The sequence below is a fragment of the Mytilus californianus genome, unplaced genomic scaffold (assembly GCF_021869535.1).
Source record: "Mytilus californianus isolate M0D057914Y unplaced genomic scaffold, xbMytCali1.0.p SCAF_1, whole genome shotgun sequence".
NCBI lineage: Eukaryota > Metazoa > Mollusca > Bivalvia > Mytilida > Mytilidae > Mytilus > Mytilus californianus.
The window spans coordinates 49,916,279-49,940,487 of NW_026262581.1; the positions used below are offsets into that span (position 1 = coordinate 49,916,279).

The following is a 24,209-nucleotide window of genomic DNA, read 5'->3' on the forward strand; positions in this document are numbered from 1 at the left end:
TTTGTTGAACGAACAGACAGATGGCCTGAAAAGGGGATTCCAATCATTGCCAATATAGTCTGCACTCCTAGATTGAGTGTATAATACATAAATATGATCATTATAGCATAATTTCTGAAGTTTCCAAGTTAAAGTGCAACTTTCATACTTGACAAAAGATGTTGGCAATCTGGAGTAAGACAAGAAGCATATCATAAAAATAAAATTGAGAATGGAAATGGGGCAGACTATATTGTATCAAGGTTGACAATTAAGACATGAAAAACATTTGCAACATTTAGGGGACACCAACAACATGGTCTCATACTTTAAAACTTGAACCTATAAATACTGCTTGGTTATCTAAAACAAAGAATTCAATGAAGGAACATGACTTAAAATAGTAACTGCATACACATTTCATTCATGGACCACTTAAATTTATAGTCATGTTCATCAATTCAACAAATTGAGCTCATAAACCAAATAATGTGAAATTCTCAGGGTTAAAAAGGGATGCAAGTCCAACTCTTTTGAAGATTCTGGGATCTTCAAAAAAATATTGAGTGGGCAATATCTGAGTGTAACAGCATTTTCAATTCATCACAGGGAAACTTCATCATGTGGCTTACAAACCGTTTACAAAGGTAAGAAACAATAACTGAACATCCAAAGAGCCCATTCATAGATCTGGTAATCTATCTTGATCTTCATATTTAAAATAGATGGTGGGTTAGGTTTTCATTTCTGTAGAAACTCCAGCGGGAGAATTCTCACCAAAAGTTAGGAAGGATAGAACAAAGAGAACAAAGGTTTACTTTAAATTCTTTTTGTCAACTGGTACTCCAGATTTTTTCTTGTACATTAACAAAATGATATCAAATATGTGAATAATAGAGTGTTTGTTCTCAGATAATTGGTATAAAAAAGGGAACATTTACTACAGCAGGAACATGCCAATGTTCAACTCACCATTTCTTTTTTGTAACTGAAGTATTAGTAGCTGACACATCTTTTTGTATATGAAGCCTCAAGTAGATCATACAGCCTAATAAGTATTAAGTCTAAAATTTCATTTTAAATCGTTGATGAATGCAGTATATAGTTTTACTACTCACTTTGACTTCAGGGAAGTGGATGTTATTAAGATTAATATAAAGCAATTGTGATACATATTATCTAAATAGCTTCAAAAGAGATGTAAATTTCCTCCTGAATACTGATCTATTTTCAGTTGCTAGGAACCTGCAGTTTTATGCATGTTTTATCTTCATCAGACTTGTATATTTTCAATAAGAAAAGCATGTGGATGTATAATAAAAACCACACCAAATGCTAGGATGGACATGAAATAAATGCTGAATAGCATGCTGCTGTTCTTATAGATCAAAGTCAAAGATCTTTCACTATAGGGTGTTAATAATGCTAACTTTAATTACTTTCTGATTCTTATAACATGCTTAATGAAGTTTGCATGTTAATAAGGATTACAAAAGTATGGATACAGAAACTTATAAAAGATGTGATACATAAAAATTAATATCGAGAGCCAGCACCACTATAAAATTGAAGACTTGATGACTTTCTGTCAATTATACATATATATAATTTTACAATGTCGGCTTCGATAAGAAGTAATTAGTTTTCCACATCAAGTTTCATGTTTTTCTACAATAAAGCCAATGTAAATTGTTTAAAAAAACTTTTTCCTTAAATTTTATGCCTCCACTCTCACATGCAAACTAATTAGTTTGCTAAATTGGGAATATCATGAAAGTAGTTGGTGAACTTTTATAATCATTGATTCCAGGTATGAATGCATCATCAGTTCACTTTTATTTGCAAATCAACTTTAAAGCATTGGGTAATTGCATTTTGGAAAGGCATCAATTAAAGTTTAAATTCTTTTCTAATTCTGTTGATCGGCAAACGATATGTAGGATTTAGAAAGCAGACAGACATATTCACTACCGGTAAATACCAAATATGTTTCAATTTACTTCATAAATTCTGATAATGACCTTCAATAATATCAACCTTAAACTGTACTAAAAAGTTGACGCACATTATTTGATAAATTTTGGGAATGGGGATTAGTATGCTTTTAACGGTAAAGTTAATATTGACTTTAGAAAATTGACTTCATAGATACTATTTAGATAACTACTGGGAGAGAGGTGCATTGTTATATTTCGAGAAAACATGGGAACATTTTATTGCACTTTAATGGTCTACAGTGGTTTCAGTTTGTTCAATTTCAATGGATAAATAGGGATTTCACTATACATCATAACAAATCAACTGTTGGCCTTGTGTCATACATTTAAGTTTAAGATATGTAAATCAGACTAGATTATTATTGGGTGTTACCTCTTAATGAAATATAGACTTTGCCTTATTATATTCTGAAAGGGGGAGGGGATAATGATTGATGCCTAATACCCAGTAGCAAATATTTCATGCACATTAGGGATGATGAAGGGGGTTGTGAATGTTAGCTATATGCTTCTTGAATAAATCAACAGGTGTCACACTAAATTTATCCTGAACTAAAATTCTTTCATTCCACACTTTTCACTGACACTTGACATAGAGTGCAAACTTCTGATAAATCAATGAAAACTATGACAGAACATGATTCATGCTACAACTTATGTTAATTTGTAAGTACCTACTTACCCAAGTATATAAAACATATGCAATTATTTACTATCAATATTATTATCAGATTGACTTGAGAGATTTATTCAAACTTTAAAACCATATTACTAAATACTTAGTTACTGTGTGATAATATCTTCAACAGCAAGATACTTATTACAAGCAAACTGAGACAGAAGGCAACTTAGCTGGTGCAACAATTTATAACATGCTTTTTTGTAGTAGTTTAAAAGTTAAACACCAGAAAATATTTAGAAAAACTAGAATTCTTGATATAAAAGTTTCTGTAAGTTTGCAACTCCCTTATGTAGGTTGACCTAAAATGGTTTTTGGCTGTTCTTCTTAGGTCAATTTAGGTTGTTAGCCTCTGAACCATTTATAATTTAGGCTTTTTTAAATATCCAGATCATGATTGTGGTTAAGTTTGGCCCAGTTGTTTCAAAGGAGAAAATTTTTGTAAAAGTTAACAGAATATGAACAGACACAGATGCCAAGTGATGGCAAAAGCAACACTGATCCTACGGACAAGGTCAGCTAAAACAAATGCAACACAAGCTTAAAGACATTTTTCTGCAAGTTTTTTCTACTCAATCTTGTGCATCTCCCAATGTTGACTGGGGAATAGAAATATAGTCACTTACCACACGGGTAGTAAGGTCGTAATATCGAGAAGCGTTTAGTTCAGTGATTTTGTCATAGTTTGGATAAGTTGGTCATGGATTAGTAAGATTACTTCCCAGAATGATTGCCTCAGTTCTTTTCAAATCAGCAAATAAGAGGCAAATAACATTTTTGAATCTATATTGTAAGTCAAACGATCTAAATTGAAATTGTTGTTTTAAAGAAATTAACGCAGGATAACCAAAATATCAAAATTGGTATGGTTTGGTTAAGCAATTGACATTGTTCAGTTAAGTGTCTAGAAATTCGTCATGGTTTTGATCAAATTTGTCATGGTTTAGATCCAAATTAATAAATATTTGTTTCACCTTAATATTGATAGAAGGCGCTTGAGAAAAAAACAAAGTTACACAATTTACTAATTGACTAAGAAAAAAAAAGCCTTTTTAACCAAATTTGGTGGGCGTAATCGGCAAACCGTACATTTATGGATTTTTATTTTTTGGTGTGTTCCTAAGATATAATTTATATAGCCACTGCTCTTTTTAACTGGCATTCGATATATTTGATATAATAAATTACAAAAACAGAACCTAGACTCTTTTCTCCATATGTTCAAGATGGACTCTGTCGGGGATAGTGAGAGGCGTCACTAGTCAAATGATTGAAGACGTCTACATAGAGTTGCAAAACTTAGCAGCTAGTAAAAAATAATCTTTGATTTACATTTTTTCTAGCAAACTATACATCTGTTGATCTCATTTGAACCAGAATATGTCTATGATGAATAAAAGGCGATGAGGATGGGGGTGGTGGTGTTATATGACCATAATACAGTAACCCAACTACAAAACTAACAAAACGATATCGAGAGGGCACCATACAGTCTTCAACCTTCCACTGAACAAAATGTTAACATGGAAAACAGTTTAAACTTATTTTTTTAATAAACTATAAGTGAAAATTACTTTGAAATTCAAAGTTCTGAATTTAAATATATGAAATATCACAATTTTGAATTAGAAATAGGTCCATAATGTTCATTTTTACGAATGAATAAAAATGATCATGTTTTTGTCATATTGTATAAGTGTATTGTGTAGTTTCACTTAACCCGTTTAAGATTTTTTTCTTTTATGCAAAAAGTTCTGTTGGTCTAGTATTTATCATGAGAAAAGTGCTTTATTAAATGTGATCGAAGAAAAATAATTTAAAAATTCCAAGATACATGTGTTATTTTGTTTAGCACAAGTACATTTAAACTGTGCACGGCCTTGTTTTTGGCCCCGACTAGCAGAGAAATCACAGGGAATAAGATGGATGAAGATGAATATTGGCAGCAAAATTTTTTGTCTTGGGTTCGTGATTTTTTTATTAGTTGTTATTGGCTCGGAACTTCCAGTAAATGCAAATACTCACATATCGGTTCTTTGTGTCTTTGGTGTTTATGTGACTTGGTCAACGGGAGGGTTGGGAGCCCGCAAACATTTAAACCACACCATATTTTGTATGTGCCTGTCTTAAGGGCGTACGATACAGTTTCGATTCCATGGTGAATTTTTTATGAAAATTGCCATACAAGCTATTCTTCACATAAACAATTCAAAGATGTAATAAAAAAATATACCTTCATGTGCTACTTGAGAGATAAATTGGGTCGAAATTTTAGACATTTACCGGTACTCAAAATTTCGTTTTTTTTTCGGGACATTTCTATCCTTTGGATCTTTTTGTTTTTCACAAAAATAAACACAAGCTTAGGGGATTTTTGTAAAAACATTTGGAAAATCTGTTTAACATAAGTATGCTCTAATTTTGTATAACAATTCTTTGGAAATAATTATTTTTATCAAAGTTTCAGTATTTGAGAAAAAACAGCATTTTTTGCTGTATATTTATCTAACCTAAAAACATTTCATCTGTGACTTTTTCATAAAAAAAAATTGGTACAAATAATCTTCATACGTCATCAAACCTAATGTCATTTTTAAAAAAGAGGGGTCCATGAATTTGATTTCAAGTTAAATCAGTCTGAATGATAAAAACAAGTCCAAAAATTCATCTTTTCCCGATATGTTACAGTTTGACGTCATGAAAAATAACATTTTATGTTAGCAACTTCATTACCTCTCCTGTAACTGTATTTTATGCCATTAAGTCTAGATTCTGTAATGCAGTAGCTGTCGTTTGTTACTGTATATCACATTTGATTTCCGCTATTGTTCTGAACATAAATCAGCTCGTTGGTTTTCTCATTTGAATTCCTTTACCTTTAATTTTGTCATAGCCTTTAATTGCTTGCTAAGATGCATGGGTTTTGTTAATTATTGAAGGCCGTAAGGCGACCTTAATTTAACGTCATTTGGTCTCTGGTGGATAGTTGTCACACTGGAAATCATACTGCAACTTCTTATCATATATTACTATGTGCTTTCTTAGGTCCTTTTGTATTCCAAATAAAAATACTTTGAAATGCACTAATATAATACCCTCGTGATCTCTTTATACATTTGTGTTCTATAATAATGATAACTTTAATGATAATAATCTTAAATTTACTGTAGACATATTATTTTCCTCGAGCAATGTATTTTCGCGAGAAGAAGATCAACGTTAATATGTGAAACTCAGATCTACTCATATGGGAACAAAGCAACATAAAGAAACAACCACAATATATTGCCTCAAAATAGGATAGAATGGTTTTAACACGAAAAAAAAAAAAAAAATCAGCGAAAATATTTTTTAACAGCATTTCAATATATAGTTGTTCATAATATCTGTTCATTTTGATCGATATTCTTCCTTTAAACACGACAGGAATCACAGAACTGAACCATGTCGAACATGAACTAAACTATGACACTACTGAACCAAACCATGACACAGATTTTTCAGTAATCTTTTATTGTGTGCAAATGTAGCATTTTTTTCAGAATTGACATCAGGTTTATATCATAACGAAATATGTGATTTAACAGACAGTAAAGAAATCACTTTTCTTTATGCATTAGAAAAAAATAACAACTTTTAAGTTCTGACATATGCAGGCATTATTCTGTGTCAAATTATAACTATATGATACAAATTTTAATGTACTAACATATTAGCCATAAACAGAGATACTTACCAGCTTGAATTTATGTTCAGAAGTTTCTTTAACAAAAAATCTGAATGTTTATATTGTGTCATTGTTTATCATTAAAAACACTTAACACAATCATGTCCTACTTAACCAAACTATTACAAAATCACTGAACAAAACGCTCCTCGATATGACGACCTTACTACCCGTGAACCAGTGGCAGTCTAAAGTTCCCCAACCTTCATCCTAGATGGCCATTATAACAGGACCTTCCTTTTGTTTTTATTGAGAATTTCTCGTCCTGAACATGAATGAAAGATTTGCCACTGGACATTAAGCAATTGACAATCAATCAATTAAGTGTAGTGTTTGTGGATTGTTGTTTGTCCTTTCATCTTTCTCTTTAGGACTTGGTATTGTATGTTTTTCTCCAAATTATGGTTTTTGATTGCAGCTAGGTATCCTCTTTGCTCCCCCCCACTAAAGAGGATATGTTAAGAATATAATTAAACACATATGCTAAAATGTAAAGTGACTTATCAAAGTAATCCAAAATAGCCATTTTTACATTATCATCATTATAGTCACTGTGGAATACAAAATGAGAAATCAAACCACATAAAACATCCCATTTCTCTTTGATATTTACAACTGTCATATCTGATGATCACGATTAAGTTTATGGATAAAAAATGGAAATAAAAAATGAACAGCAGTTGTATAATTTTTTCTAATGTAAAAATGGGAATTATTGGAAATTAGTGAAAATTGAAATGTCACATTATTTCTGATTAGACATGGAACTCAAATCAGTAAATCACATGAAGTTTTAATAATTAAAGACATCGTTATTACACATTTTCTATGCAATTTAGAGATGTGAATATAGTTGCATGAAGTGGTGATAAAATGATTATCCAGGAATAAAACCCCTTTTTATCTTGTTTACTGGCAGACTGACTGGATTAAAATTCCAATGAACTTCCAAGGTGGTCAATCAAATTTTCAAAAAGGATTTTTTCTGTCTGGCTAGTCATTTAATTCATTTGATTTTGCTTTAAAAATTCCTTAATCAGATAAAACTTGTCTAATGTACATTACGCAATGAAAAACGGTAATCTTTAAACATATTATAACAAAATTAAATCAAAACTGAGAGCATATGTCTTTCAACATTTTCAAGCTACTGCTAAAATACAATTGCAATAAACTTTGTATTTTACTGTAAATCCCATTACAATAAAAAGTGAACTATCTAATAATAGCAGAAAAGTACATCTTAGTCTGTATATGAAACGACTTTTCTAACTCTGCCGAAAATGAAAAACTGTATTGACTGATCAACATGTTAATAAACAAAAATGTATCTTCTAAAGCATGGATGCCTGCGCTCCAACAAATCAATGCCAGCTACTTGAAAATGAAATAAAAACAGGAATATGTGTCCAAAGGACAGTACACACACTCCCAGTATCACATTCTCATGTTCAGTGGGTCAATAGATATAAGAAGATGTGGTATGAGTGTTAATGAGACAACCCTCCATCCAAGCCACAATCTGCAAAAGCAAACCATTATAGGTCAAAGTACGGCCTTCAACACAGAGCCTTGGCTCACACCGAACAGCAAGCTATAAAGGGCCCCAAAAATTACTAGTGTAAAACCATTCAAACAGGAAAACCAACCATCTAATCTATATAAAAAACAAGAAACGAGAAATACTTATGAACCACATCAACAAACGACAACCACTGTACATCATAATGGCATATATTTTTTTTAAAGTTCTTATAATGAACAAGTGTAATACGTTTTTTCAAGTATATTGTCACCAAAACTTTAACCTCATACAAGATGGGACTTCAGACTAACAGACCCAGGCAGGTAAACATTATCCCCCTTACTATAGACATGGCAGGTCATACAAATTTAGACCAATTCAAATTTACTGAAGTAACTTCAAATTTTGAAATAACCAAGAGTATATTCTGAAAGAAACAACATTTGAAAGCATAGACAACTAGATATCATTGAGATGGAAGCCATCTCTGTAGGCCCCGCTGTGAATAATGTGTGGTAAAAAATTTGTATCTTTATCATTGGACATGGGGTTGTCAACTGAAACCAAAGTTTTTGACCTTGACCTTTGACCTAGGAAGTTGTACATAAATTATGACATACCCTCTGGTGTTGGTTTATATACATGTCAAGTATAAACTTTGAAATCATAACGGTTCTCAAGATATAGAGCGGACATGATCTTTACCATAGGACATGGGGTTGTCAACTGAAACCAAAGTTTTTGACCTTGACCTTTGACCTAGGAAGTTGTACATAAATTATGACACACCCTCTGGTGTTAGTTTATATACATGTCAAGTATAAACTTTGAAATCATAACGGTTCTCAAGATATAGAACGGACACAATCTTTACCATAGGACATGGGGTTGTCAACTAAAACCAAAGTTATTGACCTTGACCTTTGACCTAGGAAGTTGTACATACATTATGACACTATCTCTGGTGTTGGTTTATATACATGTCAAGTATAAACTTTGAAATCATAATGGTTCTCAAGATTTAGAGCGGACACGATCTTTACCATAGGACATGGGGTTGTCAACTAAAACCAAAGTTTTTGACCTTGACCTTTGACCTAGGAAGTTGTACATATATTATGACACTATCTCTGGTGTTGGTTAATATACATGTCAAGTATAAACTTTGAAATCATAACGGTTGTCTAGATATAGAGCGGCCACAATTTGTTACGGATGGACGGACGGACGGGCGTTCAGACAGATAAACTGAAACTTGGTTTAGTTATATTGGGAGTCTAAAAGTACTCCCTGTGCAAAGGTCCAAGAAGGTAAAAATATAATTCAGCCTTATATATGAGAAATACAGTGTTTATCAAAGAAGATCAAAGGAGTGCAGTGCAGATAAGTCAATATTGAAGACCTTCTTGCAATGTTCAAGATAAACAGAATTAAAAATTCTTCTTTCTCGTAATGGTTTTTTCCTAGTAATTCAAGAGATAAATGTGGTCATTGCATCTTTTTGTATCTTTAAATAATCGTAATTTCAATGTTGCTCATTAAAAAAATTTGTGTCTGATTCTGACTCTTGATTTTAACCTGCAATGAATCTGATTGAATGTAAAGAAAGTATATTAAAGTTGGTTCAACAAATTTAAACCCAAACTGAAACATGCCAAACAACATCGTACCTTCTCTATTGCTGTGTGTAAAGTATTCAGTCATTGCTCCCATCAAACTATCATTGTCCACCTATTATGTTTATATAAAGGCCAAATCACTCATTGCATAGGTAATGAAACTGACCACACTTCAAAGATAGAATAACTCATCCATCATCCCAGCTGCCAGCTAATATTTACTTGGAACTATAATCAGAAACAAATTACCTGTGCAGTAGAAGACAGGTGGAAATCTACCACTAATTACTTGAGATTGGAAGTTTGCATGGCATATAAGATTTTACTATCTACCAATCTGTCAAGAGCTTTACTTCTGACAAAAAAAAAGTATTGATTATTGCTTAAAATATATTAAGTAACACAAAACAGCAAGTTTCTCACTTATTTCTGGCATCTTACAAAGTTGAAAGGTCTCATGAGATATTATAGATCTTTAATTAGTGCATATCTAGATACTAGGGACCATCTTGAACATGCAGTGATTTGGGAGTTTTTGAACAATGTTCAATGGTTTATTGCAACTTCGAGATGAAGAACAGTAAATAAAACACTGTTCCTTTGCTTTTGGTAAGTATTTTGTGTTGTGAGCTGATACACCATATCCTTTCTTTTCCATTAAATAGTTTAATGATTAAAATAATAAGAAGATACTCAGGGGGGGGGGGGGGGGGGGGCATTAAAATCTCGAGAAGAAAAAAAACACACACAAACAAATAAACAACAGTTCATCAAAATACTACACAGAAAACTAAAGATTGCCATATAAAAAACCTGTGGAAAACTCAACTACGCTAAGTCTAGCACATATGATGACACTGAAGGCAAGTAAAAAAGTTATATAGCCAACATTTGTTTTAAGTTATTCAAACATATCACTGCTGTCTAGATGGTTATAGCTATGAGTGCCCTAAATGATACACGTCAACATAAGATAAATTCAGGAGTACCTGAGATCACACCCAGTTTATAGTGTCTGTGTTGGTCAATCTTTTACATTTCTGTGTAGTGTTTCGTGGACTGTTGATTGTCTTTTTGCTGTTTTTGTTTTTTTTCTTTTAGTTATGGTCTTGACTACTGCTTCATAGAAAAACACCAAATATAGACCAAAAAACAATGTCTGAACAAACACTCTGAGTACAGAATAAAAAATCTGCTACTCTATTAAATCACAATATTTATCATCAACCTATAGAAAATAAATGTATTGTCTGGTTAACAGGAGTCTACGTCCTACTTTCTATTTGAAAATTCATTACTGGCTTCTATGATCATAGACATATACATGGCAAAATGACAAAATAAATTTCAATGAAATATACATTTCTGAAAAGAATGATATTTTTGGAAGTTATTGCACAATAAGATGCCAAACTAAACTAGTATTTTTGTCATCAGATAAAAATCTAAAATATTAAAAACATCATAATAACTTTACTAATGAATTTCCCGATATTTAACAATAGAATATTAATCTTAGTCAGACAAATTAGTCTAGCTGAGAAGAATGGGAGAAGTAAAACTTTTCCAAAACAAAGATAACATGGCACCAATATTCTGCCATTGGGCTATTGCTATATATAACAGCTGTTATACCAGCAACAAATAATTTGTTTATAGTATACTATGATGAGTTTGATCCCTTGAAATCATTCCAAACAAGATGTAATAACCATAATATAATACTTGTTGTATGGGTCATAAAATCTTACAAATTATTTTTATCCTAGATTAAATTTCTATTGAAGCAGAGTAACATTTCCTCATAGATTTTTCTTCCACTATAAATCTTTGTTTTATTGCACTCAAGAACTTCTCAAAATGATAATTTTAAAATGTGGCAAAATGAAAATGTAGCAAATCTCATAAAATAATGTTATGAAATATCAACAATAATTGGTAAATTTCTCTATTTCCCCAACCAATGGAATTAATGTATATGCACTTTCAAGCAAACAAATAAGCTTTAAACAATTAATTGATTGATGGTAGTAAATGTCCAGTGGCAAATATAACATGCATAATCGTAACAATATCATGTCAATAACATCTGAATTTACTTGCTTAGTATTAAGACTAGCTGAGTTGGTTTTAATCTCACTAATAAACAGAAAAATACATCATGCTACTCATACACATTATTATGACTTGAAGCCAACCAGATATTGGGCTCTCTTACTCCTAATAAATGCTACATGCTCAGCAGAGGAGTGGCAAATACTCATTTCAAAGTCCTTGGTTTGAATAAGGATGTGGATAAAAACCCTCAAACTACCACACTCAAGCTGATCATAATAACACAAGACCACAAAGGCAGTTGAAATCATATATCAGAAAAATGAAAGACATGCAAGATGTGGATGCCACACTTTACTCAAGTAAAAGGTTACAGACAAAAATAGCCATGCTGCAATACTTGGGTTTGTTATATGAAGGACCACTAGGTATTTGCTATAAGGTACAACCATTGGATTGCTAGTAAGGAATGTGATAACTACCAATCACTACATATTACTTCAGTAACATTGGTAAGGAAAACAAGATTAATATGTTGTACCCACAATGTCTACTACAGCTTTGTAACTGTTAAATACAAATACTATGGTCTTGAGAAGACTACAGAACAATGAATGACGTCAGAAGTGGTGTCCTATAGCCCTCACAAAAAAATGGTAAATCATTATGACAATTACACATGATACACTTTAACTATTTGAATAAGTATCTTAACCTGTCACCGGTTAGGGAAGGTGCTTTATTTTGTTTTTCAGTTTTATTATCTAGTACAAAAATCAGGCCATTAGTTTTATTGTTTAAATTCTTTACATTTGTCATTTCAGGGCCTTTCATAGCTTATTATGTGGTATAAATTTTGTTCATTATTGAAGGCTTTGTGGTGGAGAGTTGTACAATTGACAAAATTGTTAGATGCAATTGGAGTAGGGTTTACACTACATTATTTGATGCCAGAAAATCCTAAAATATTCCTAAATCAAAATATCAATATACATGTATATATAAGTAAAATGAACACAATGAAAAACAATCCTACCAATCATGAAAGTTTGGGGGTAGGAAGCATCACAGAAGACTACAAGCATTCACAAGATGTCATTATGCTAAAATAGACTGCAAATAGTCAATGAAGTCCCACAATGCTACCAGATATTGTCAAATTGAACTTTACACTTAGTATGGTCAACTACACATTACAATAAACAATCTGACTAAGTATGCAAGGTTTCATTATACCATAATAGACACACACACAAATTTTCAGTTGGTTAGATATAAAAGAGTGTATGGCGACATCACAAATTTTTTTTCTATGAATGATATTATTTTCATCACTCAAAAAGTTTTGAAAAATTCTATCATTAATATAAAGATTTAAGGAAGGCTGGTTCTACCTGCCAGAATTTAATTTAAAGTAGTATTTCACCTCCAGTTTTTTACATAATTTATAATGCAAATAAGTTTGTTTATTGTTTTTGCAAGTTTTTGTTTTTGCATACTGGGGTACAAATCATATTGCTGTTTGATAATACAATTGTGGGGGTTTTAAATCATCTAATCATTTCTTCATAAACATCAATTCAGTAAACTATAGTCTAGAGCAAGACTTAAAATGATTCTGGATCTTTGTCTTGAAATATTGTATATAGACACCAGCTGTCTATTAAAAGTTGGACCTATATGTTCAAATGAATAAATTGAACAGAACCGGCAAACACATACTAACGTTAACCAACTTAACCTCTATATGCATTTTTGTGTTGTTTGGTTCCAGTCTCTTTGAAGACTGTCCAAAATTTCCTTATAAACTATCAACTTGTGAAATAATGCGTTACAATGTATTGGCTTAATTTGATTTCCCCAAGGAGGCTGAAATTTAATTTTAATGCATTTTGTAAATTAACAAAACAAAAATACAGAACTACATAAGAATAAAGTTTTCTCCCATTAATTTGCCTGCCAAAAACATAAATTGATATACTGTTTTGATAAAGTTAACAACAAGGAACTCTGTTTCAAAATAAAAGATTTAGTCATTCCCAGATAGAACAGATCTCATGTGAAGCCAAAATCAACAAAATACTGTGTTACCACACAAGTACAGTTTAGATGCAACTAGTTCTGGTGCACGTATTATGTAATTTCAGGAACCACAGTTTCCTGGCATGTTCTTAGAATAGTATCTCTATAACAAGTCGTGAGTGTCAATCATACAGTGAGAAAGAACATTTTTTGCAATTTCAAAAATACTTTATTTCTTAAACATATGGAAATAGGATGTCGAATTGTAGAAATTATTTGTGCATTTCATCAATCTGGCACCAAATTATACTAAAAGCAAACAAATTCATCAAAAAGGGTGAAAAATAAAAATGATATCGTGAGAATTAATTGCTTTGCACTGTATGCAAATACACTTTTATCAATTTTGCATTTTAAAAACAGAACCGAAAACATGTTCAATGATAAAGATCAGAAATATGTTTCATGACTTTTTTATTATAACAGAAAATAAATTGCTCTATTATGCAACAGCTATCTATTTAACATCAGAGCTGGAAAAGAAATAAAAAAACAGAAGCAGACAAAATAAAGTGATATTTCAAAACTATAAATTATAGAAACAGTTCTTTCATAATGTAAATGAAATATAATGCATCACACAATTTTTCAAAATTGAAGTATGCAAAATAATAGTTCAAATTACCACAAAGTTCCACACCTTTTTATTTCTAGTTCTCTGGAATCAGTTTTGATTTTCGTGAAGAAAACATAAAAACATCTCAATAAATTGTTAAAATTTACCATTTAAAAAAAGGTAAATTTTAAGCTGGTCTTAAAAATGAAGAACACCTCCTTTGAATCTTTGTGAACTTTAATCAGAAATCTCCCATACCCATTAGACCTACTTGGTTTGTCTGAATGTATTCATCAAATTAAACTGTTAAAAAACAATTTTAGAAGCCTCAAAATTAAAATAAAATAAACAAAATCAGTAGATTTTTTTACAATCAGAATCAAAGATTACTGAGACCCTGGAGGTCATCATATGGTCTAATTCAAATGGAGATACATTTTAGAGGAACTTCAAAATATGTCTCCTGCCAAAGTTGGTGAAATTGATGAAAAGTAAAATAACAAAAATACCGAACTCCAAAATTCAAAACAGAAAGTCCCTCATCAAATGGCAAAATCAAAAGTTCAAACACATCAAACGAATGGAAAACAACTGTCATATTCCTGACTTGGAATAAAAGATATGTTTTCAGGGAGGATGATAAAATTGAGGTTTCCCTGAGGGTTTCAATGGAAACTATGTACCACCGTTAATTGCTACCATGTTGGTCAATCAATCTACATTACATGAGGATGGTTTGTATATAGTGTCTTCAAAATCATCAATCCCCTCAAGTTTCTTAACATTTTGTTTTACAGTGTTGTTGTGACAAATGGACAGAGAATAGACAGGGACAATAATTGATGGCCACTGATGCTTTTGTTAAATTTTACAAAGTCGTCAAGTTTTTTTTTTTTTTTTTTTAATTTAAATCTAGAAATAGCTGTGCCTAAAACATAAAAAGCTAATTCAAATGTATTATATTTCATGTAAATGTTATTTTACTTGGAGTAAAACATGTGTTTTCAATACTTGAAGCTGCAGTTGTTCATCTCATGCTTAAACTCTGTTTACTGGGTAAACATTCCATGGGGCTAGATCTACTCAAAAAAATAGTTTCATGAAATATTAATGCTGACAACATTAATGTAAATATAAAAAGATTCAAACAATCCTTGGTTCTTTATGTTATCAAATTGCATAACCCTTTTACAGGGTATTCTTTTCACTAAACACATTATATAATATGATGGCAATTATTTCTAAATTACTAATATTGTGTTACGAAATATCAGAGATCCATACTTATTGACAATAAATGTCAATTTGTGTATTTTGGAATGAGGATACATGATAACATTAAGCAAAGATAAAAATGCTGTTAAGTTGAATTACTGTTGCATTATTTCTGAATATTTATAAGAACAGTTTTGTTTACAAAAATCACAATCTCAATGCATGTCATAAAACGCACTTTAAAAGCCAATTTTCATATCTTTTTGTAAGTTGACAAATTTGAAAGAAACTACTTTTAGACAAACAATTTGTGAAAATAACTCATCTGTTCAAAACTTCAAACATATCTATACACTCATGTATAAATGGACAAAAGTGTAGTGTGAAAAAATCAGATATAATTAATAAGAACATGAGCATTTACATCCTTTCAGGAGTTCAAGAAGTATTATGTAGGATGGAATAAATTGGGCGATTAGATCATCATGCTCATCTTCTTACAGAAAGAATTGTTGATATTCCAGTGGTATCTACACTGTTTTGACAATCAAAATCAAACAAATTTTTCTATTTGATTAAGTACCCAAGACATTCTGATTTCTTTGCAAAAATAAACACATTGTCAAACATTTGCCAATAATGAATCCTCTTTTCACCAGGTATCATTTCATAAACACTTACATGCTCATAATTGTGAAAGACTGTTATAACATATACCAGACACCATTCAAAGACCTGCAGTGACTGACAGACAGGAGAAGTACTATCAGAACAAATGCCAAAAACAAGTTGTTTTCCTTTTCATAAGATAATCAGTCCAAACATAAAATATGTTCAACTTTTTTCCTCCTAGGCAATTTAGAGCTCACATATTATGTAGACACCAGCCATTTCATGTTTTGAGACTGTAATGTTGTTCTCTAGATAGCTTTTGATTATTTTTGTCATTTGGATGCTGTCTCATTGAGATACACCCTACATACTATTCTTAACAACAAGAAATGTCTGTATTCTGAACTAAATTGATGTTGTTTAGACTCTGCCATAACAGAAAGCAATACAGTAATAGAAAAAAAGAATTTCTTGTGAGAAAGTAAATCACACAAGGTGTATAAGTATTTTTTAGATTTTAAATTGCATTAAATCTTTATACCAACGCTTGCATTTGCAGGAAAAAACATAACAAAAACACAGTGGATATTTAAATTTAAGCTTAACACTCAACCAAAGGCTTAAAGAGGTTGATATCATTTATTCGGTTACTCTTTTTAAAAATCTACTAGTTTAGCTTAATGACACTAAAATATACAAAGAATTCTATCTGAACTAACATTCAAATAGCTACAAGACTAGCTATGTTTGACAAGTGATCAGCAAAGCAAAATATGACTCTTCATTTTACTTGTAAAACACTGTCTTCTACAACCAATTCAGATAACTGAATGCAAGGTTCGAAATTTAAGAGAATATTGTGTGTTTCCATAAAAACAAGAACAAATGAAGTTTGTGCACTGAAATTTTAGGAAATTTACAATATAATATTCCAATAACAACCATACTGTGTTGATCCTATTTAGGTTTTTTCATTTATAATAACAAAGAACAGCTGTTTCAGGAGAGTAAAACATAAAACAGCTATAAAATTGTAAAATTTACTTGCAAAATCAAAGGCAGAAACATATACAATGTAAACAAAAATAATTCTATTTTGCATAACTTTATGCCCCATTTCCAAAGTAATTCTAGATGTAAGAATGCAAAACTAAACAAAAGCTGCTGAATGATAAAAGGTCAAAATATAGTATCAGATGTATAAAAACAGTTCCATGCTGACTTTTTTTGTATGAATATGCCACCAGTTAATTAACATAGCGATGCAAGTTGTCTTAAAACATTCACCCTGTTAATGTGCAATAACTTACAACTATCACTTGGTAATTTGCAGCAAGTTAATGGGGTGTAGTTTCTGGCATACCAATAATTGCTTATTAGCATACCATACATATAATCTGTTATTTTCTCCACATCAGATTCACAAGTTTACACAATAGAAAATTCAACTCATTTTCATTATAAATTTCAACTGAAATACTTTGAGTCATCTTGTAGTAAGCTTTTTATAGCAATGAAATGTAAATCTGCTTTATGTTATTGCAAAGTACAAACCAAAACAGAATTGTCTTTTGGAGTCTGTTTTGATGCAGCTGACAAAAATATAAGGCCTTAAAGAGTAAACTGACCGTCTTTCATTTACAGAAAGCCACTGCAAGTGTTAATTTCAATTAGTCACAGGGTTCCAGAAGTGAAATGTGTACTTACTCTCCAATGCATTAACCTTCAATACAACTTAAATGTGATTCCTTGTTGTTCCTTGATTCTAGTCTTTAAACTAAAATTTAAAGAAAGATTACTTTTTACCAGTTTACAAATGGATGAATTGATGGAATGAATGGTTGCTTTAAAGATGAGCAACGAAAGACAGATGGAAGATATCAAAGGGACATTCAAACTCATAAGTCCAAGACAAACTAACAATGCCATGGCAAGTATTTCATGCATATTCATGAGAAGAACATCTTAATGTGATATATAAGTACCATGCAGCTTCATACTAGTCCAACACGCTTAGAAAGAGTATGATGCAAGCTTAGAAAGAGTATGATGCAATAACACAACTACAAAGCAAGAAAAAAGAAGCTGCCCAAAGTGACACAACAAAATAGACCCCTCTGATAAACTTAACTGCCAAGAGGAAGATTTACCCCAACTCTATCCTATATCTGACAATAGACTAAATCAAAACAATTAACAACTGTAAACAAGTGGATTCATCAGGGACAACTCAAGTACAAAACTTCTAAACATGACATTACAATTTATCAAAATTAGCTAAAAGCTTTTAGTGCTGAATTTCATTACTTTTTCTTCACAGGGAAAAAAAATTGCAGAATTTTATCAGAACCATATGTCAGAAATTGTAAATCTTCGTTAGGGAGCTAATTTGTACAGACAAAATCAGTATATCTTAAAATTGATATTCCACTAAAAATGAAGCACCCTTAAGCATGAAAATTCCAGTAAAGACCACCTTCGATGAGTTTGCTAATTTGAAGAGAAAAATCAGATAGCAGAAGAAATTGATATGAATTTGAATATCAGTAGAGTAAAGTAGAGCTATGCTGGAAGACATTTATAAAAACTGAATGCAGCGCGGGGTACTTGAATGATATTTCAAGAGACAGTTTAGCTCAAGTTAAATGTACAATTTCAGTTGATTCAGGTGCAATTTAATAAATCTATCTGATAGCATTAGAGATTTTAATAAAAGTAATCACTTTTATCATTTTCTTCAAACACAAAAAATCGGCTAATATGAAAGTGTACTATACCAAAGCTCAGCATGGATCAATATGCCCAATAAATGAGTCAGAACATTTTCAATGGTGTATTCAAACATATGTGGCTAATTGTAGCAAATAATTATATTATTTAAGCCATATCATATTTTAAAATGCCATGAAATATGAATAGCACCACTTCATGTAGGAGATAAGGGTTTACGCCCTTTATCTCACAAGCCATTAATCAGTAACAGTTTCCTTTGAAACGTGAATAATTATATTGTCAGTTTTAAATAAAAATAGTTTAAAACATCGGAATGATACATCTGAAAACTGTATCATAATCCCAAGGCAATTCAGCTTCCATGTTTTTCAACTGTTTTTATTTTACAGAATATTGTACAAGTTCGTGTGGTGAAAGCACAATTACTGGCAATTACCAAACAATTTTCATCTCTGTTTTGTAGATTTTTATTGATTTTTCCATGTTTATTTATGTGTTTTCTTATTTAAATCATTCTCTAAAGCTATGATGCTGCTCAACTTGAAAAAGAACACCACATTTATACAATAAATGATGGTCTAATTAAACATAACAGAAAAATGTTTATATAGAATTTCCGTTTTCAAATTGATGTGAAAAATAAATTACCAGCAATAGTCCTAATTTCTTCATTACAAAACAATAATATAAGTGTCAGAGAGCAATATTTCTTCAGATAATTATATCTTGATACTTAAAAATATTGCCATTTTTCTCCAATAAACATGACAAAAGTATGTTAACAATTATTTCAGATTTGTTCATGTATGTTGTTGGGGTCTTTACTAACAACATTCTGGTGCAAAAATAAAATTCCTGAATGACCTTATAAATAGTATTTGATATTGCTTTAGATGCAAATGTGAGCAGATTCTATTTTACATTTCATCTCTGTTTAATCATTTTTATTGCCAAACTATCATTTTTCATGAAACATACTTTCATCATCCATAAATAAAAACTAAATGAGGTACTGTATATTGCAGCTTTCAGTAATCTTGTGATCAAAGCTCTACCCTTCAGACTATCAGTGATAAGGAAAAATTATCAGGACAATAAATAATCATATAAATCTGTCAAATCCTAAAATTTATCTAGTGCCAAAGAAATGTCATTGGTATTTATGTAAATGGTACACTGTAAACAATGGACCTGTTCTGAAGACTGGAATATGAAATTCAACTGATTTAACAGTTTTGTCAAAAATGGACAAATGGGTTGATATATGTGTAATCCACCATATCAATAATTCATTTCCTGTTTTATCAGGCAATCATACATAATCAATACCTTTAAATGACATGAATTTCCACTTACAGTATTTTTCGATTGTCACCAGAATATTATATTTTGAAGCTCAATTGACCACGGTAAATATGAGTATCACAAGATCCTCAAGGTTAGTCAAGGAGTTAAAAAAACCCTTAAACATTCTCAAAATAAAAATGTTTTTAAATTTCTTAATGGACACCACTAAATCACTTAGGGACATTGTAGCTGAGGTTTCCCTCCTTTTTGTGCATTCTAAAAGCTGTTGGAATGTCAACATAATCCACCAAATGTTATTCATGGTGCTTGATAAAAATGATAACAATGACAGACACAAAGATGAATATTCTGGCTTTCACAAAAATTGAATCCAGTGAATTTAAGGACATCATTTGATTCTCAAGAACATGATTTAGTTTCTCAGTGTATGCACTCCACAATCATCTTAATTTTAACTTTCATTATAAATTCTCAAATGAAACTTGTGCCATAAAAAGGTCATTGCCTATACTTCAACATATACAAATTATGTAAGAAGTAAACTGTAAAACAAATTAGCCTGTTCTTAAGACCTCATAAATAGGCAACGGTTGTAATGATCATATTTTCAAATTACTAATATAATTTTTTTTTCTGATGAAGGAAAACAATAAATTATAATACATTGGAAACTGGTACATTTGGTTAAAATTGAAGCCAAACTAGAAGTTTAGTGAAGATAATGAAGTGTGATTCTCATAGAGCTCTAATGTAGACATACCAAATGTTACATCGTATCAGCATGAAATACGAAAAAGCAAATGTCCTTACCAAAATATTTTTTTGTCCCTGGAGTTTCTTCTTTGGTTATTTTTCCCCCCAGTTTTTGGTGGGGTATGTGTTGCGCAGTCTTTAGTGTTCTATGTTGTGTTTTGTTTACCTTTGGTTGTTTTTTGTTTTTTGCCATGGCATTGTCAACTAGTTTGTTTTTCGACTTAAGAGTTTGAATATCTCTTTCGTATCTTTCTCCTCTGTTTTACATAATTTACTGAGTATTGCAGTTTCAGAGGAGAGTGTCGTGTATTGTGAACAATTTTTTTTTCTTTATATTTCTTTTAATTTTTTGCCATAGTTTTGTCTGGTTTTCTGTGACATGGTTTTTGATTTCCTCTTTGGTATCTTTTCCATTTTATTTTTTGCAAACCAACCATTCAGACTTGCTTAAGTCAACCATGCTATTTTGAAATGTGGAATTATTATGAAAGACCTTCCATAATATATCCTCACTAAGTCATTTAAGACTGGCCATATAGTTTCAATAAGAACTTCAACACACCACCTTAGTATATGCCACCTGCAACGAATATTTGCAGAGCTAAGGTTCCCACATGATTAATGTTACTGAAAAGATTTGGGTATCTAGTTTCAGGGGAAAACATATTTTTTCAAACTATCAACTAGAGTCAAGAAAAATGGTTCTGGTTGTAGTTTGTTCCACAATAGTATCAAATTTGGCATTTTTCTACATTTTATAAGAACCTTTTTTTTTGAAACAAAATGGCACCTAGTATTTAAAAAAGATGATCAGAAGTTAACAGACAATGAAAGACACCAAGTGATGGAAACACTCCATACTAGCCATATGGTACTGGTTAGCTATTTATACAAGCATGTGACTTTCTACATTTTTTACTAAATACATATTTTGTACTATATTACTCCAGATTGATGGCTTGTCTAACTTTTTCATACAGATTCAATTTAACCCTGACAAAATGAAATATTCCAGACAGCCTGAAGGCCTATCTTCTACTGCATTAATTGGACATTTACTGGTGCAATTGTTTTTGCATCAAGCAATAAAACAAGAATCAACACTCCATAATGTGCATCTGTATCCTGTCAAATCTCAAAGATTTCTGGATAAGGCAAGCTTGACACATCTGATCTTTCATAATTAGGATATAAAGATAAAATAAACACACAATTCAAATGCTTGACCCCTGTCATATCAAATATGAATCTGTATCTGGTGTTTTATCAACAGTTATTCATTAATCCGAAAAATAATACATGGCACCCTCAGCATGTTCCTTATATTTGTGGGATACTGTTTACAACTTTTCATCAATATTCAAAATGAAAAAACCTTAGTGAGCGCGCTCACATACCCCATGTCCACACATTGTCATTGGAGAAATAAAATAAGTAAGAAAAAAAAATTGTATCAGAAAAAAAAATTGAATCATAATTTCCTGTCAATATGCACATCTACATAGTATGTCCTTATTATCTACACAGTTTCATGAAATTCTGTTGTGTGGTTTGAGAGGAGTTGCAATGACAAAAGGTTGCAGTAGTATATTGGGCAAATAAGTTCAAAGGGGCGTAACTCCTGAAAAAAAAATTGAATCGTAATTTCCTGTCGATATGCACATCTACGTAGTATGTCCTTAGTCTCTACACAGTTTCATGAAATTCTGTTGTGTGGTTTGAGAGGAGTTGTGATGACAAAAGGTTGCAGTAGTATTTTGGTTAAATAAGTTCAAAGGGGCTTAACTCCTGGAAAAAAAATTGAATCGTAATTTCCTGTCGATATGCACATCTACGTAGTATGTCCTTATTATCTGAAAAGGTTTCATGAAATTCAGTTGTGTGATTTGAGAGGAGTTGCGATGACAAAAGGTTGCAGTAGTATATTGGGCAAATAAGTTCAAAGGGGCGTAACTCTTGGAAAAAAAATTGAATCATAATTTCATGTTGATATGCACATCTACGTAGTATGTCCTTATTATCTGAAAAGGTTTCATGAAATTTTGTTGTGTGGTTTGAGAGGAGTTGCGATGAAAAACTGTTGTAGTAGTACATTAAAGTAAATAAGTTCAAAGGGGTGTAACTCCTAGAAAAAGAATTGAATCGTAATTTCCTGTCGATATGCACAACTACATAGTATGTCCTTATTAGCTAAAACGGTTTCGTGAAATTCTGTTTTGTAGTTTGAGAGGAGTTGCGATGACAAGAAACAGGACTGACGGACGGACGGACAGACGGACGGACAGACGGACAGACGGACAGACGGACGGACAGATGGACAGACGGACGGGTTAAAAACATTATACCCTCTGCAACTCGTTGCGTGGGGTATAATAATGAAGCCAGAGTGCCTGAGTACCAAAGAATGCAGCACTGAGTACCAATCTAGCTCTTATAAGTATGTACAACAAAATATTTCATCTAATTGTTGTACTATAGTTGCTAAGCATCGAAGGATAATATTCAGGATCATTTCCAGGTTGCTTTTTTTTTTTTTTTTAAATATTCATGATGTAAAGTCCAGATAAAATATTGCAATAAGTTTTGTTTTCAAGTGTTAAATTTATACACATATAGTACCAAAGAATATACAACTTTTTTTTTTCCTTTTTTATTTTATTTCAGTAATTTGTTCGGTTTTCTTTCTCTTTTTCTTCTTAGTTTGACCAAAACTTCTTCAGCTGGTTGGTGGCAAAATAACTAGAGGCAGACGTACTACAACCTAATTCAAACTTCAGACAGCTAAATGTAACAAACCAGAAATATGTGAAATGTCCTATTTACTTCCTATATTTGGTTCATTTATTCAGATCACACCATAAGTCTGTACTATTTACATTTAGGTACACAATCATAGAAAATTCTGAGCTACCAGACAGACTGATTGAACACTTGCAATCCTTAATATTAACAGAAACTGTTACGTTTGATCAAATTCATTACAAAACGCAGTGAGATAGAAAATTGAAATCACGTTATGCATTTCATTGGCAGAAGAAAAAATATCAATCAAGTTCGTGTTATCTGTGTAATTCAATTTCTACAGGAAATAGTCCCACAATGCACCAACAGTTTGTAATAATACAAAATAATCAGCATAGAGACAGATAATTTGACCCATCTCTATCAATCAAGTAGCCAAAGCCCATTAATTATAGCCCTGTGATAATTCTGTCTTATTTTTTCTCCAATCTACCTGTTGTGATAAATGACCCTGTCAATCTAGCCATCACTTATACTCAGTGATTTCATCAAATTTATGGATATAAACACAAGTTGTAATCAATCGAATACTTATTTTCCGATAATCTACCATTAAATGATCATTGT

At 31.4% G+C, this 24,209-nt stretch overlaps 1 protein-coding gene across 9 annotated transcripts in view; it reads right to left on the reverse strand.

The window, feature by feature from the left end:
- The window catches only part of LOC127720527 (plexin-B-like), a 259,946-nt gene that overhangs the window by 230,867 nt on the left and 4,870 nt on the right, over positions 1–24,209 (reverse strand). Inside the window, exon 1 of one of the 9 annotated variants that reach the window (XM_052227128.1) lies at positions 9,578–9,598. The exons of the other annotated variants lie outside the window; for them this stretch is intronic. The gene's annotated coding sequence lies outside the window, so the exon portion shown is untranslated. Of the gene's footprint in view, positions 1–9,577; positions 9,599–24,209 lie in introns of those variants that run through there. 9 annotated transcript variants of the gene reach the window in all.